Source organism: Triticum aestivum, chromosome 1A (genome assembly GCF_018294505.1).
Source record: "Triticum aestivum cultivar Chinese Spring chromosome 1A, IWGSC CS RefSeq v2.1, whole genome shotgun sequence".
Lineage (NCBI taxonomy): Eukaryota > Viridiplantae > Streptophyta > Magnoliopsida > Poales > Poaceae > Triticum > Triticum aestivum.
In genome coordinates, this window is record NC_057794.1 from 7216616 (window position 1) to 7229005 (window position 12390).

Consider the following 12390-nt stretch of genomic DNA (forward strand, 5'->3'; position numbering starts at 1 on the left):
TGCCATCCTACGTACCATAAATTGAGATGTTTGACTTCGAAACTGATGTGCAAACTGAACCTGCATGTTACAACTCGACATTACTGAACGTCTCGGTAAGGTTCAGAATGAACAATACTGAGCTCACAAGTTAATTTAATGAAGTAACTAAATGAACGATGAAACAGAGCGAAACAGACATTTTTCACACGATCGTGCAAGTCGAGGCCAGGATGAGGATGGTTGACGTCTCGCACACACCGACTGCATGAACAGCTAGCGTCACAGAGCTTGGGCAAACCCTTGGAGGGATCAAAGCAGAAATGAGAGAGCGCCAGGAACAAACGTGACCCTTTTTCGAAGGAGAAAAGACGAACAAAAGTGACACGAGGTTTAACAAGATAGGGAGGCTGAGATTGGGCCATGATGTGGGTTTAAGCCTTACATCACAGAGCTCGAATCTGGACACACGCACCGGCTAGACAGACACGAAGAAGGAACACACATAACAAACTATTACTCACGCTAAACACGCCACGATCAGTGAAACAGAGGACGGGGTGAGGATGGTCGACGTCTCGCACATGCCGACCGCACGAACATCTAGCGTCACGGACCTTGGGCAACCCCTTGGAGGGATCAAAGCAGGTCGCATTTGTTAAACACCATATATGTGCGGCATATTGGAGATAAGGCTAGGAATATTAGAGATAAGGTTAGGAGGTAGTTTGTATTGAGATATTCTTGTAACCATCTCCTCCTTTCTTCTCTTACAAGTTGTATCCTAGATTCTCTCTTATCTCTCCCCTCAAACCGCATGTAAGCCGTCTAGGGTTTCGGCTCCCCTACTATATAACATGAACACGTCGCCTTGACAAGGGCAAGACGTTTTACCGCTCGCACATGGTAATCAGAGCCCCTCTTCTTCAACTCGTCTAGCTACCATAAACCATCTGTGCCAAAGCCACCATGTCTTCCTCCTCCGGCGCTTCCCTCCCGGCTAGTCTCAATGGCCAGGTCACCGAGAAGCTATCCCGCACGAACTACGTGCTGTGGCGCACGCAGATGATCCCCCAACTGCGTGGCGCCGGGGTCTTCGTCTACGTCGACGGCACCCAGCCGGAGCCGGCAAAGCTGCTCGTCACCACCGACAAGGAAGGCAAGCAGACTTCAACGCCCAACCCTCTCCACCCTATCTGGGTCCGGGAGGACCAGCAGGTCCTTGGCTATCTGCTGGGCAACCTCACAAAGGAGGTGCTCCTCACGGTGACCACGGTCACCACCGTGGGCGCGCTCTGGACGACGCTCGCCGGCATGTACTCGTCACAATCGGTGAGTCGCATCAACAATATTTGCACCTCTCTCATCAATGCGCAGAAGGGAAACCTCTCCGTCGCCTCCTACTTCGCCACCATGTGTGGCTACGCCGATGAGCTGGCCGTGGCGGGCAAGGCGATCCTCGACGATGAGCTCATCTCCTACATCATCCACGGGCTCGATGCTGACTACCAGCCTCTGATCTCTACTCTGGACGCTCGTGTGACCCCGGTCACCCTCGACGAGCTGTTCGCTATGCTCTCCAACTTTGATGAGAGGATGGTGCACTTCCACGGGCCCGGCGGCGGCGGCTTCAAATCCTCCGCCTCTCCCGGTCGTGGCGGCTCCTCTCGGCGTAGAGGCTCCTCCCGTGGCAGGGGGAGATCCAGTGGAGGCGGAAACGGCAGCGGCTCCAACTCCCGCAATGGCGCGGGCATGCTTCCTCCAACAACCGCACTCGCCGTGGCGGCGGCAACCCTCGTGCACGCCCCGATGCTCCTCGCTGCCAGATATGTGGCAAGTTGGGTCACACAACAAAAGATTGCTGGTACCGCTATGAAGAGGATGACGACTCCTCTCAAGATGATGACAAGGTGGTGGCGGCTACAGATGGCTCCTACGGCATCGACACCAACTGGTATGTCGACAGCGGCGCCACCAACCACATCACCAACAAGCTCGAGAAGGTGACTATGAAGGAAAAATACCGCGGCAAGGACCAAATCCACACGGCTAGTGGTGAAGGTATGGAGATCCGTCACATTGGTCACTCAAGTTTTAGTACCCCTTCTCGTAAAATCCATCTTAGGAAAATTTTGCATGTTCCTAATGCCGACAAAAGTCTTCTCTCCGTCCATAGAATTGCTCTTGATAATCATGTCTTCCTTGAGTTTCACCCTTACTTCTTTTTGATCAAGGATCAGGTGATGAAGAGAATTCTCTATCAAGGTAGATGCGTTCGTGGACTCTACCCGTTGATTCCGGAGCTTAGGAGACTGAATAACCAAGCTTGTGGTGCTATCAAGCTTTCCTCCACACGATGGCATGATCGTTTAGGACATGCTTCTTTTTCATTAGTTGAAAAATTACTTAGGAAGAATAAGCTCCCGTTTGTTGGTGAGCGCAATATTGAAACTATTTGTGATTCCTGTCAACGAGCTAAGAGTCATCAGCTACCTTATCCAATATCCACTAGTGTGTCTACCAAACCATTGCAATTAATTTTTTCAGATGTTTGGGGTCCTGCCCCCAACTCAGTAGGTAGACATACATACTACGTGAGCTTTATCGATGACTACAGTAAATTCTCCTGGATTTATCTTCTTAAGAAAAGATCCGATGTCTTTCAAGTTTTTAAAAACTTTCAAGCACTCGTTGAACGCCATGACAGCAAGATACTTGCTGTCCAATCAGACTGGGGCGGAGAGTACGAGAAATTAAACTCTTTCTTTCAAACTCTCCGCATCTCTCACCATGTGCCATGCCCCCACGCTCACCAACAAAACGGCTCTGCTGAACGCAAGCACAGGCACATTGTTAAGGTCGGCCTAGCTCTCCTAGCTGGCGCCTCCATGCCCTTGAAATTCTGGGATGAAGCTTTTCTCACTGCCGTTCACATCATTAACATGCTTCCTAGTCGTGTTATAAATAATGAAACTCCAGTAGAACGGCTACTCCACACCAAACCTGACTACACCTCGCTACGTGTTTTTGGGTGTGCATGTTGGCCTAATCTTCGTCCATACAATCAAAGAAAACTTATGTTTCGATCAAAGCAATGTGTATTTCTTGGGTACAGTGCCCAACACAAAGGTGTCAAGTGCCTAGATGTGTCTACGGGGCGAGTTTATATCTTTCGTGATGTTGTTTTTGACGAAGCAAAGTTCCCTTTCGCTGATCTTCATTCCAACGCCGGTGCCTTACTTCACAAAGAAATTCTACTTCTACCCTCTTCTCTCACCGGCCTTGATCATGGGGGAATTACTTGTGATGATTCAATGTTGACTAACCCTCCTAATGGTGCACCTGAGTTTTCTTGTGACGTTGCAGAAACAACCAGCGAAAAAAATGATGAAGAAAATGGCTCCCAAGTGCCATATTTGCTGTGTCCAGATTTGGGGAACAAATCCCTCTTGGGATCGGCGCCGAACCAGCTGCAGCCCAGCAGATCCGCGCCGGGATCTGCGCTGGCAGGCGCGCCAGACCGGCCAGCAACGGAATCTGCTGCGCGTGTGGACCAGGCCTCGGCTGGTGGCTCACCCGATGCCACGCGGCGGCGTCCCAGTGGAGCGGGCGGCGTGCGCTTCCCCGACCAACCGCGCTGCTACAAGCGGCGGGCCCAGGCGCGGCCGACCGGCGCGGGTGTGGGTTCCGGTACCGACCCGACCAGCCAGGAGGGCGCGGGTTTCGGTGCTGATCATCGTGGCCCTGCGCAATCATTGGCTCATGATGAGCCCGCTGGCGCGTCAGGAGGTGCGCCAGGATCTTCTACGGCTGATATAACCTCGCCGTCACGTGCTGAAGCCACAGAAGATCCGGTGCGGGTGTCAGGCGAATCTGGCGAATCTGCCTCGGGATCACCTGCACCAAGGACTCCTGTGCGCGGCTCTGGATCTTCTGCGCCGGCTGATCCTGCAGTACAGTCCAGGAGGCTCACACGGCTACAAAAAGGTGTAACTCAACCCCTTAACTACAAAAATCTAAGCAAATATGGCCTCGTTTGTTCTACAGATGAACATGCCGAACCAAAAACTCTGGATGAGGCACTTGGAGATGAGAAGTGGAGAAAAGCAATGATGGAAGAACATGTGGCACTGAAGAAAAATGAAACATGGCATTTGGTTCCCCCACGGCAAGGTAAAAATCTTATAGATTGCAAGTGGGTGTTCAGAGTTAAAAAGAAATCTGATGGAACTATTGATAGATACAAGGCTAGGCTTGTTGCAAAAGGCTTTAATCAAAGATATGGTATTGATTATGAGGATACATTTAGTCCAGTTGTAAAAGCTGCCACCATTCGCCTCGTTCTATCTATTGCTGTATCCAGAGGATGGAGTCTCAGACAGCTAGATGTCCAGAACGCGTTTCTTCATGGTGTTCTGGAAGAAGAGGTGTATATGAAACAACCTCCTGGGTTTGAGAGCAAGTCTAATCCCTCGTTTGTGTGTAAACTTGATAAAACACTCTATGGCTTGAAGCAGGCTCCAAGGGCGTGGTATTCCCGTCTTAGTCACAAGATGCAATCACTTGGTTTTGTCCCTTCCAAGTCAGACACCTCACTGTTTATTTACAATAAGCTCAATACATGCATATTTGTTCTCATTTATGTTGATGATATTATTGTTACAAGTTCATCTAGTGAGGCCATTGCATCATTGTTGAAGGATTTAAGTGCAGAATTTGCTCTCAAGGATCTTGGAGATCTGCATTTTTTCCTTGGGATTGAGGTGAAGAAACACAAGAATGGACTTCATCTCTCTCAAGAGAAGTATGCAACAGATTTGGTAAGAAAGGCAGGCTTGCAAGGTTGTAAACCCTCTTTCACTTCATTATCTAGCTTAGAGAAGCTATCTCTCACAGAAGGGCACCTCTTGAATCAAGAGGATAGTACAAAGTACAGGAGCTTGGTAGGTGCATTACAGTACTTGACTTTAACAAGGCTTGATATCTCATTTGCTGTCAACAAGGTATGTCAGTTTCTGCATGCTCCCACCATTGTGCATTGGACTGCTGCAAAACGCATTGTCAGATATGTCAAACATACTTTGAGCATTGGTCTCAACTTCAGCAAGTCATCCTCAACTCTTGTCAGTGCTTTCTCTGACTCTGATTGGGCAGGTTGTCTGGATGACAGACGCTCCACTGGTGGATTTGCAATATTTTTTGGACCAAACTTGATTTCATGGTGTGCAAGAAAACATGCCACAGTGTCTAGGTCTAGCACAGAGGCAGAGTACAAGGCATTAGCAAATGCTACAGCTGAAATCATATGGGTTCAATCAATGCTAAAAGAACTTGGTATTCGAAGTTCTCAAACTCCATGTTTGTGGTGTGATAATCTTGGTGCCACCTACTTGTCTGCAAATCCAGTCTTTCATGCCAGAACAAAGCACATAGAGATAGACTTTCATTTTGTCAGAGAAAGAGTTGCACGGAAACAGCTTGATATTCGGTTCATTCACTCCAGAGATCAAGTTGCAGATGGGTTTACTAAAGCCTTGCCTATCAAAAGCTTTGAAGAGTTTAAGCATAATCTCAACCTCATGAAGTTGTGATTAAGGGGGGGTGTTAAACACCATATATGTGCGGCATATTGGAGATAAGGCTAGGAATATTAGAGATAAGGTTAGGAGGTAGTTTGTATTGAGATATTCTTGTAACCATCTCCTCCTTTCTTCTCTCACAAGTTGTATCCTAGATTCTCTCTTATCTCTCCCCTCAAACCGCATGTAAGCCGTCTAGGGTTTCGGCTCCCCTACTATATAACATGAACACGTCGCCTTGACAAGGGCAAGACATTTTACCGCTCGCACATCATTGACGTTGCTGGCCTCTGTTGGGACATCAACAAAGCGTGATGCATCCGTTGACGCTACCCACAAACTAGGCTTTTGCGTGGCCTATCTTTGTGCTCCCCTGGTCCAGAGCCGAGGCGCGGATGGTCATGACCGTGACCTTGGACTCCAGCGTCATTGTAAGGTCAAATGGTGGCGTCAACATGAGCTCTGGCTTACAAAGGCAGTGTTGGGGCCGATGGACTCGTACCGCTGGGGACAAACATTGGGAGATGGATTAGGCGGGAGAGGATACATCATACATGTATATTTGTTTTCCTCCAATATTTTAGATAGACTGCGGCTGGATAAGGAGAGAAGCAAATCTGGAAACATATGGCATTCACTTTCACACCCTAAGACAGTGGACTATATATACTCCTTTTAGGAAATAAATAAATAAACTGTAAGCATGGGATATGTCTTGAGCAAGCCAGTCAAGAACTGTTTATCATGTCTTTTGAGTCATGTGACCATCCTAATTGCTTGCTTCCCTCCGTTCCTTGATATAAGGTGTGTAGATTTTTGAGAAAAAAAAATCAAAATATAAGGTGTATTGCGTTGCACCACTCGGTTGGATAATTGTTTAGGGACATGATTACATTTCCTTATATCAGGCAAGCTCCTATATTTTTTTCATGTCAATTAGTCAGGTATAAAGTGGTAAAATTCTCCCTCCACGTGTGTTCCTTAATTTCCGTGCCAAAATCTATACATCCTATATTTAGGAACGGAGGGAGGTAGATTAATCTAGCCTTTGAAAATTGTTGAATGTGTAGATATAAAATCTGTTTCATGCATATAAAAACTGTATACAAAAAAGGTGATCATTTATTTTGAGAAAAATAATCAAACATTTGAACAATGCTAATCAAGTATTGAAATCTTAGTCAAGCAATTGAAATTTGTTAAATGTGTACCGAAAAAATGTTTCCCATGTAAACAAAAAATGAATGTATAAAATATACGATGTGTATGAATTGAATGTTGATGGTGTATTTAAAAAATTTCGATCATGTATGTATCAAATATTAACCATGTATAGAAAAATGCTTATCATGTGTTCCACGTTTTTAGTGGCGATAATCAATTTTTGCGTACACAATGCACATTTGTTTACACATCAAGAACATTTTTATATACATGCTTAGGATGTTTTAAATATAGAATAACTTTTAGAAATATATGTTTCATGGTGTCTACTTTTATATAATGTACATTGTACATTTTTGGTATAATTGATCAGCATTTTTATATACATGTTTAAAATTTCAAAAAAATATGATAAACATTTTCCACATGAACAAAAAACAAAGAAAACAAACTAAAACTAAAACAGAATAAAACGAAACCAAATAAAACCATCACAAAAATAGCAACAGTCAAAACAAGAAATATAAGAACATAATGAAAAAAGGAAGATACAAAAATAAAATTGAAAAATAAGAAGAAAACAATAAAAGAAGAAACAAGTGAAAAACATGAAAGAAAAAAAACGAATCAAAGAAAATGAAGAAAAATAATAATAATAATAAACAATTAAAAAATATAAGAAGAAATAAAACTGAAAAACTAAAAAAATGAAGAAAACAAGCGAAGAGAGAAAATGCTAAAAAGAATTGAAAATAATAAAGAAAACCAAATTCGATCCAGCAAACCAATCACGAGCTAGCATTTTTTTTCCCGAGAAACGAGCCTTCCTATTTAATTCGCAAGAGAACCAATCGCGAGAGAAGCTACAGACTCAGGTGAAGCGAGATATAGCTCTCGCGGCACACAAGAGCTCCTTGCATGCGCCTTAAGCAAGGCACGACTATGTATCACCTGATGCGATATGGAGCGTGCGATCGCTTTGGTGTCACTGTAGATTCCGCTCAGACTTTATAAATGTTAATCTAGCCTTCAAAAATTGTTAAACGTGTATATATATAATGTATTCCATGCATATATAAAATGTATACAAAAAAAGCACATCGCATATGAAAAAGGTGATCATGTATTTAAAAACAATTATTCAAGCATTTGATTTTTTAATATAGTATTGCAAAATGTTAATCAGGCAAAAAATCTTCTTAAATGTGTACAGAAAAATTGTTTGCCATGTAAACAAAAAATGAAAAAAAAATATATAATGTGCAGGAAACGAATGTTAATGCCAGATTTTATAATGTTGATAAATAATTGTGAAATTTGAAAAATTTATGAAAATATATTTCTTATGTGTTCAACATTTGTTAATGGCGATAATACTTTTTGCGCGTACAATGCACATTTCTTCTATACATCAAGAACATTTTTTTACATGCTTAATATTACTAAAATACAGAATTACTTATTTATATACATTTTTTATGGTGTCTAATTGTTTTATGTGAATTTTACATTTTGGTATAACTGATCAACATTTTTGTATACACGTTTAACGTTTAAAAAAACATGATCAATATTTTTCCATATGACCAAAGCAAATACAAAGAAAACCAACTAAAAAATAAATATAAACAAATGAAATTGATAGAAAAAAGGAAATAAAAAACACCACCGGAAGAATAGAAAACAGCGAAAATCAAGAAAAAAGGAAAAAAGAAAAAAGTAGAAGAAGAGAAATAAAAGAAAAAACATCTAAAAACCAAGCAAAAACAAAAACACATCAAAGAAAACAAAAAACCTAAAAAGAAATGAACCTTCCCAGTTGGTACGCGAGAGAGCTATTCCTTCCGGGGAAAGAAGCTATGAACTCGGGTGAAGCAAAATATGTATCGCCCGGAAAAGAGAGCTCTTGTTGGCGTGTTAAGCCCGGTGCACCTATGTATCGCCCGACGCAAGATGGAACATGCTATCGCTTTGAGGTCTCAATAGATGGTTCGGCCCAGATAGGTTCCAGGTTAGGTCATCCTTTTTCATGTGTTTCTACTTTTTTCGAAAATATCATTAACAAATTTATACAAAAACATAAAATTTGTTATGAAAAATAAAAATCTGGAATTTGAAAAGTTAACGAAATGTAAAGATTATGTTAGTATAATTCAAAAAAAATATTGGTAGCATACAAAAAATATGTATATAAACTCTTTGTATTATGTGACTCAAAATGTTCTTGATTCAAAAGTATTATGTGACTCTGTAACCATGTATCCATGTGTTTCAAAAGTATTATGTGACTCTGTAACCATGTATTTAGAAAATGTTAAATGTGTATATAAACTCTTTTTTATTTACAGAAAAAATGTAAAAATGTGTATGGAAAAAGATGATACAAATAACATATATTTGGAAAATGTTACTTCTGTATTTGAAAAAATTTAAACATACAAAATGTTCTTGATGTATAATAAATTGTACAATATGTGTAAAAATGGAAATATAAAGAATTATTTAAAACAAAAAAATGTTGATCGTGTAAATTTGCCCGTCTCTGTGAGATCAATTCGTGTTTCCGAACAATGAGCTCGCTCAACGCAGAAGCCATTGTGGTGGTTGAGGCGCTAGATGAGGTAGTGTCGAGGTGTTTCCCTGGTACCAAGACTAACCATTGTGGTTCTCTAGATCATGGAGGACGCAGAGTCAACGGATCCCGCCAAGCAGTTCAAGTGGGCGGCGTTCTGGTCCCTTACCACCATTTTCCTTGCGTCAGTGGAAAAGGAGGTGGAGGTGGTAGGGTGTTACCGACATCGGAAGCAGTTCAATGCTGATTGTGCTTTCAGATGAGGAGCTGGAGGTGCAGCGGGTGAAGAAGAAGGCCATGGTAGTGAGTTTCCCACGCCGCTCCGCCAGGCTCCATTCCCTCTCCCGGGCAGGGTAGGTGTCTCCCTGGATTGTAGCTGCTTCTGGTTGCTGGCCGGGGAGGATTGCGACTAGGCTGATGCTGGAGAGGGTTCCTTGTCGGATATCTCAGGTATCTTGACTCTATTTGCTAAATATTTGCATTCTGCTTCACATATTAGGGATGGTAGAAATGCTTTGTGTGGGATTAAATTCAATTGAAACTGAAAAAAAGAAACAATAGAAATAAACATGTCCAACTACATGATTCTGGAGTTTGTGATTGGGAAAATAGAGTTGATGCAAATTCGTCTTCTGTTTGTTAACCATGTATAAAAATATGTGTGTAAAACATTTTCTAGTGACTCTAATTAATTTTGCGCGCACAATGCACATTTTTTTATACATCAAAACATTTTTTCTTAACATTTTATAAATACAGAATTAACTGCTTAAAATAAATGTTGTTTACTTTTATTTTACATTGTACATTTTTGGTGCAAATGATTAGCATTTTTATATACATGCTTAACATTTTTAAAACATGCTCAATATTTTCCATATGAACAAAAAAGACGAAGAAAAGCCACTAAAACTGAAGAAGAAGCAAATGCAATCAAATGAAAAAATAAAAATAAAAACAAAGAAAACCACCTAAAAAGAATATAAAACAGGGAAAACCAAGAAAAAACGGTAAAAATGAAAGATACAAAAATGAAAAAATATGAATAAATGAAATAGAAAACAACTGAAAACCAAGAAAGAAACAAAAACACATGAAAGAAAACAAACAATAATGATAAAAAATCCAATGAAGAAAAAAAGAAAACCGATGGAAAATAAATAAACAGGGAAACAGGCGAAGAAACAAAGAAAAGAAAAAGGAAACGGGCCTTCCCAGTTGCTACGCGAGGGATCTATTTGTTCAGGCAAGAGAAGCTACGAACTCAAGTGAAGCGAGATATATAGCTCTCGTGGCACACGAGAGTTCTTCGTTGGCGGATTAAGCAAGGCATGACTATGTATCGCCTTATGCGAGACGGAGCGTGCAATAGCTTTGGTGTCAGCTATACATGGTTCGGGCCAGATAGGTTCCAGGTTAGTTCGTCCTTTTTATGTGTTTCTCCTTTCTTTTGTTCTTATTTTGAAAAATGTTGTAAATAAATATATACCAAAACATAAAATTTATTAAAAAATATAAAAATGTTGAATGTGAATGTACGAAATATGTTAGCTTAATTCAAAAAAATATAGGTAGCGTACAGAACAATTGTGACATTTAACAGATATTCACGCGGTTCAAAAAAATATGCGACTTTATAACCATGTATTTGAAAAATGTTAAACGTCTATTAAAAAAACTCTTCTTTAGTTACGCAAAAAATGTAAAAATGTGTATGAAAAAAATAGCCATCAATAACATATATTTTAATTATGTTAATTTTGTATTTGTAAATTTTTAAACATTCCTAAGAAATGTTATTGATGTATAATAAATTCTACCATGTGAATAAAAAATGTAGGCATAAATTGTTGCGTGACTTGAACTTTTCTGAATACAATGGCCGACCGATTTGACTATACGAGACATCGACAAGAGAATTTGAAAAACATTTGGAAGTACCATTTTCAAAAAATGACCAAATACTACCATTTTCAATCAATCTTGTTGCACAAAACTACCAAAAAAGTTTGATGACCGTTCTAGACGATTTAAACACATTTATGACAAGAGGGACCCACCTGTCAGGGTTGACTGTGGCAAGAGAGTTAACACCATTTTTTATTACTTTTACAAAGGTTGTAGTTCAAGGGGACGAGGACCCCAAATATGGTAGTTATTTGTCCAATACTCCCTCAACAATGATCGTTGATGTATTGTAATCCATTTTTTCAGGTCAGCGAGATGGGCAATCCATGGATGAAACTATAGAGCTCTGGGAATAGACGAGACCCTTTTTCCAAGAAGAAAAGAAGAACAAACGTGACATGAGGTGTAACAAAATAGGAATGTTGAGATTAGGACATGATGTGAGTTCAGGCCTTGGATCACAGGAGGAACATACATAACAAAGTAGTCGCGCTAAACACGCCATGTTCCACACAATGTGCTTGCCATCCTACATACTATAAATTGAGATGTTTGATTTTGAAAATCATTCGCAACCTGAACCTGCACGTTACAACTCGACACTACTGAACGTCTCGGTATGCTTCAGGCTATACAATACTGAGCTCATAGGTAAATTGAATGAAGCTAATTAAATGAACACTGAAATAGAGGGAAAGAGACTTTCTTCACACCATCCTAGCTACTTGTACTGACAGGTAGTTATTGTTTGCTTGCACTTTCTTTCTACATTATCAATGCATTTTTGTTCTTAAGTTAACCTTGTTTTCCTTTATGTGCAATTGGACGATGCTTGCTGTAGGATCTCAAAGGAAGGATGTATAGGTGGTTGCTGTATGCTCCTACTTTCCGTATGGAGCTGGGAGCGCTTGCCGGTCGGACTCCCAAAGAGCGTAACCTACAAATCCTGGGACGACAAAGGCGACAAACTACGGCTCCCCACTTGGGCTTACAAGTGGGATGTGGTATCCGAGATGACGAGTGTTGTCACTCTCATGTACAAGCAGTACACCAACGAGTTGGACATTCTTATGGCTGAACAAGTACGCATCGACATTACATCGCTCGTTGTCATGCTTTCATGAGAAGTAGACATCAATGTTGCGTTGTTGTGCTGTTTTGCGGGTGGAATAGGAGCCATATGGCGCC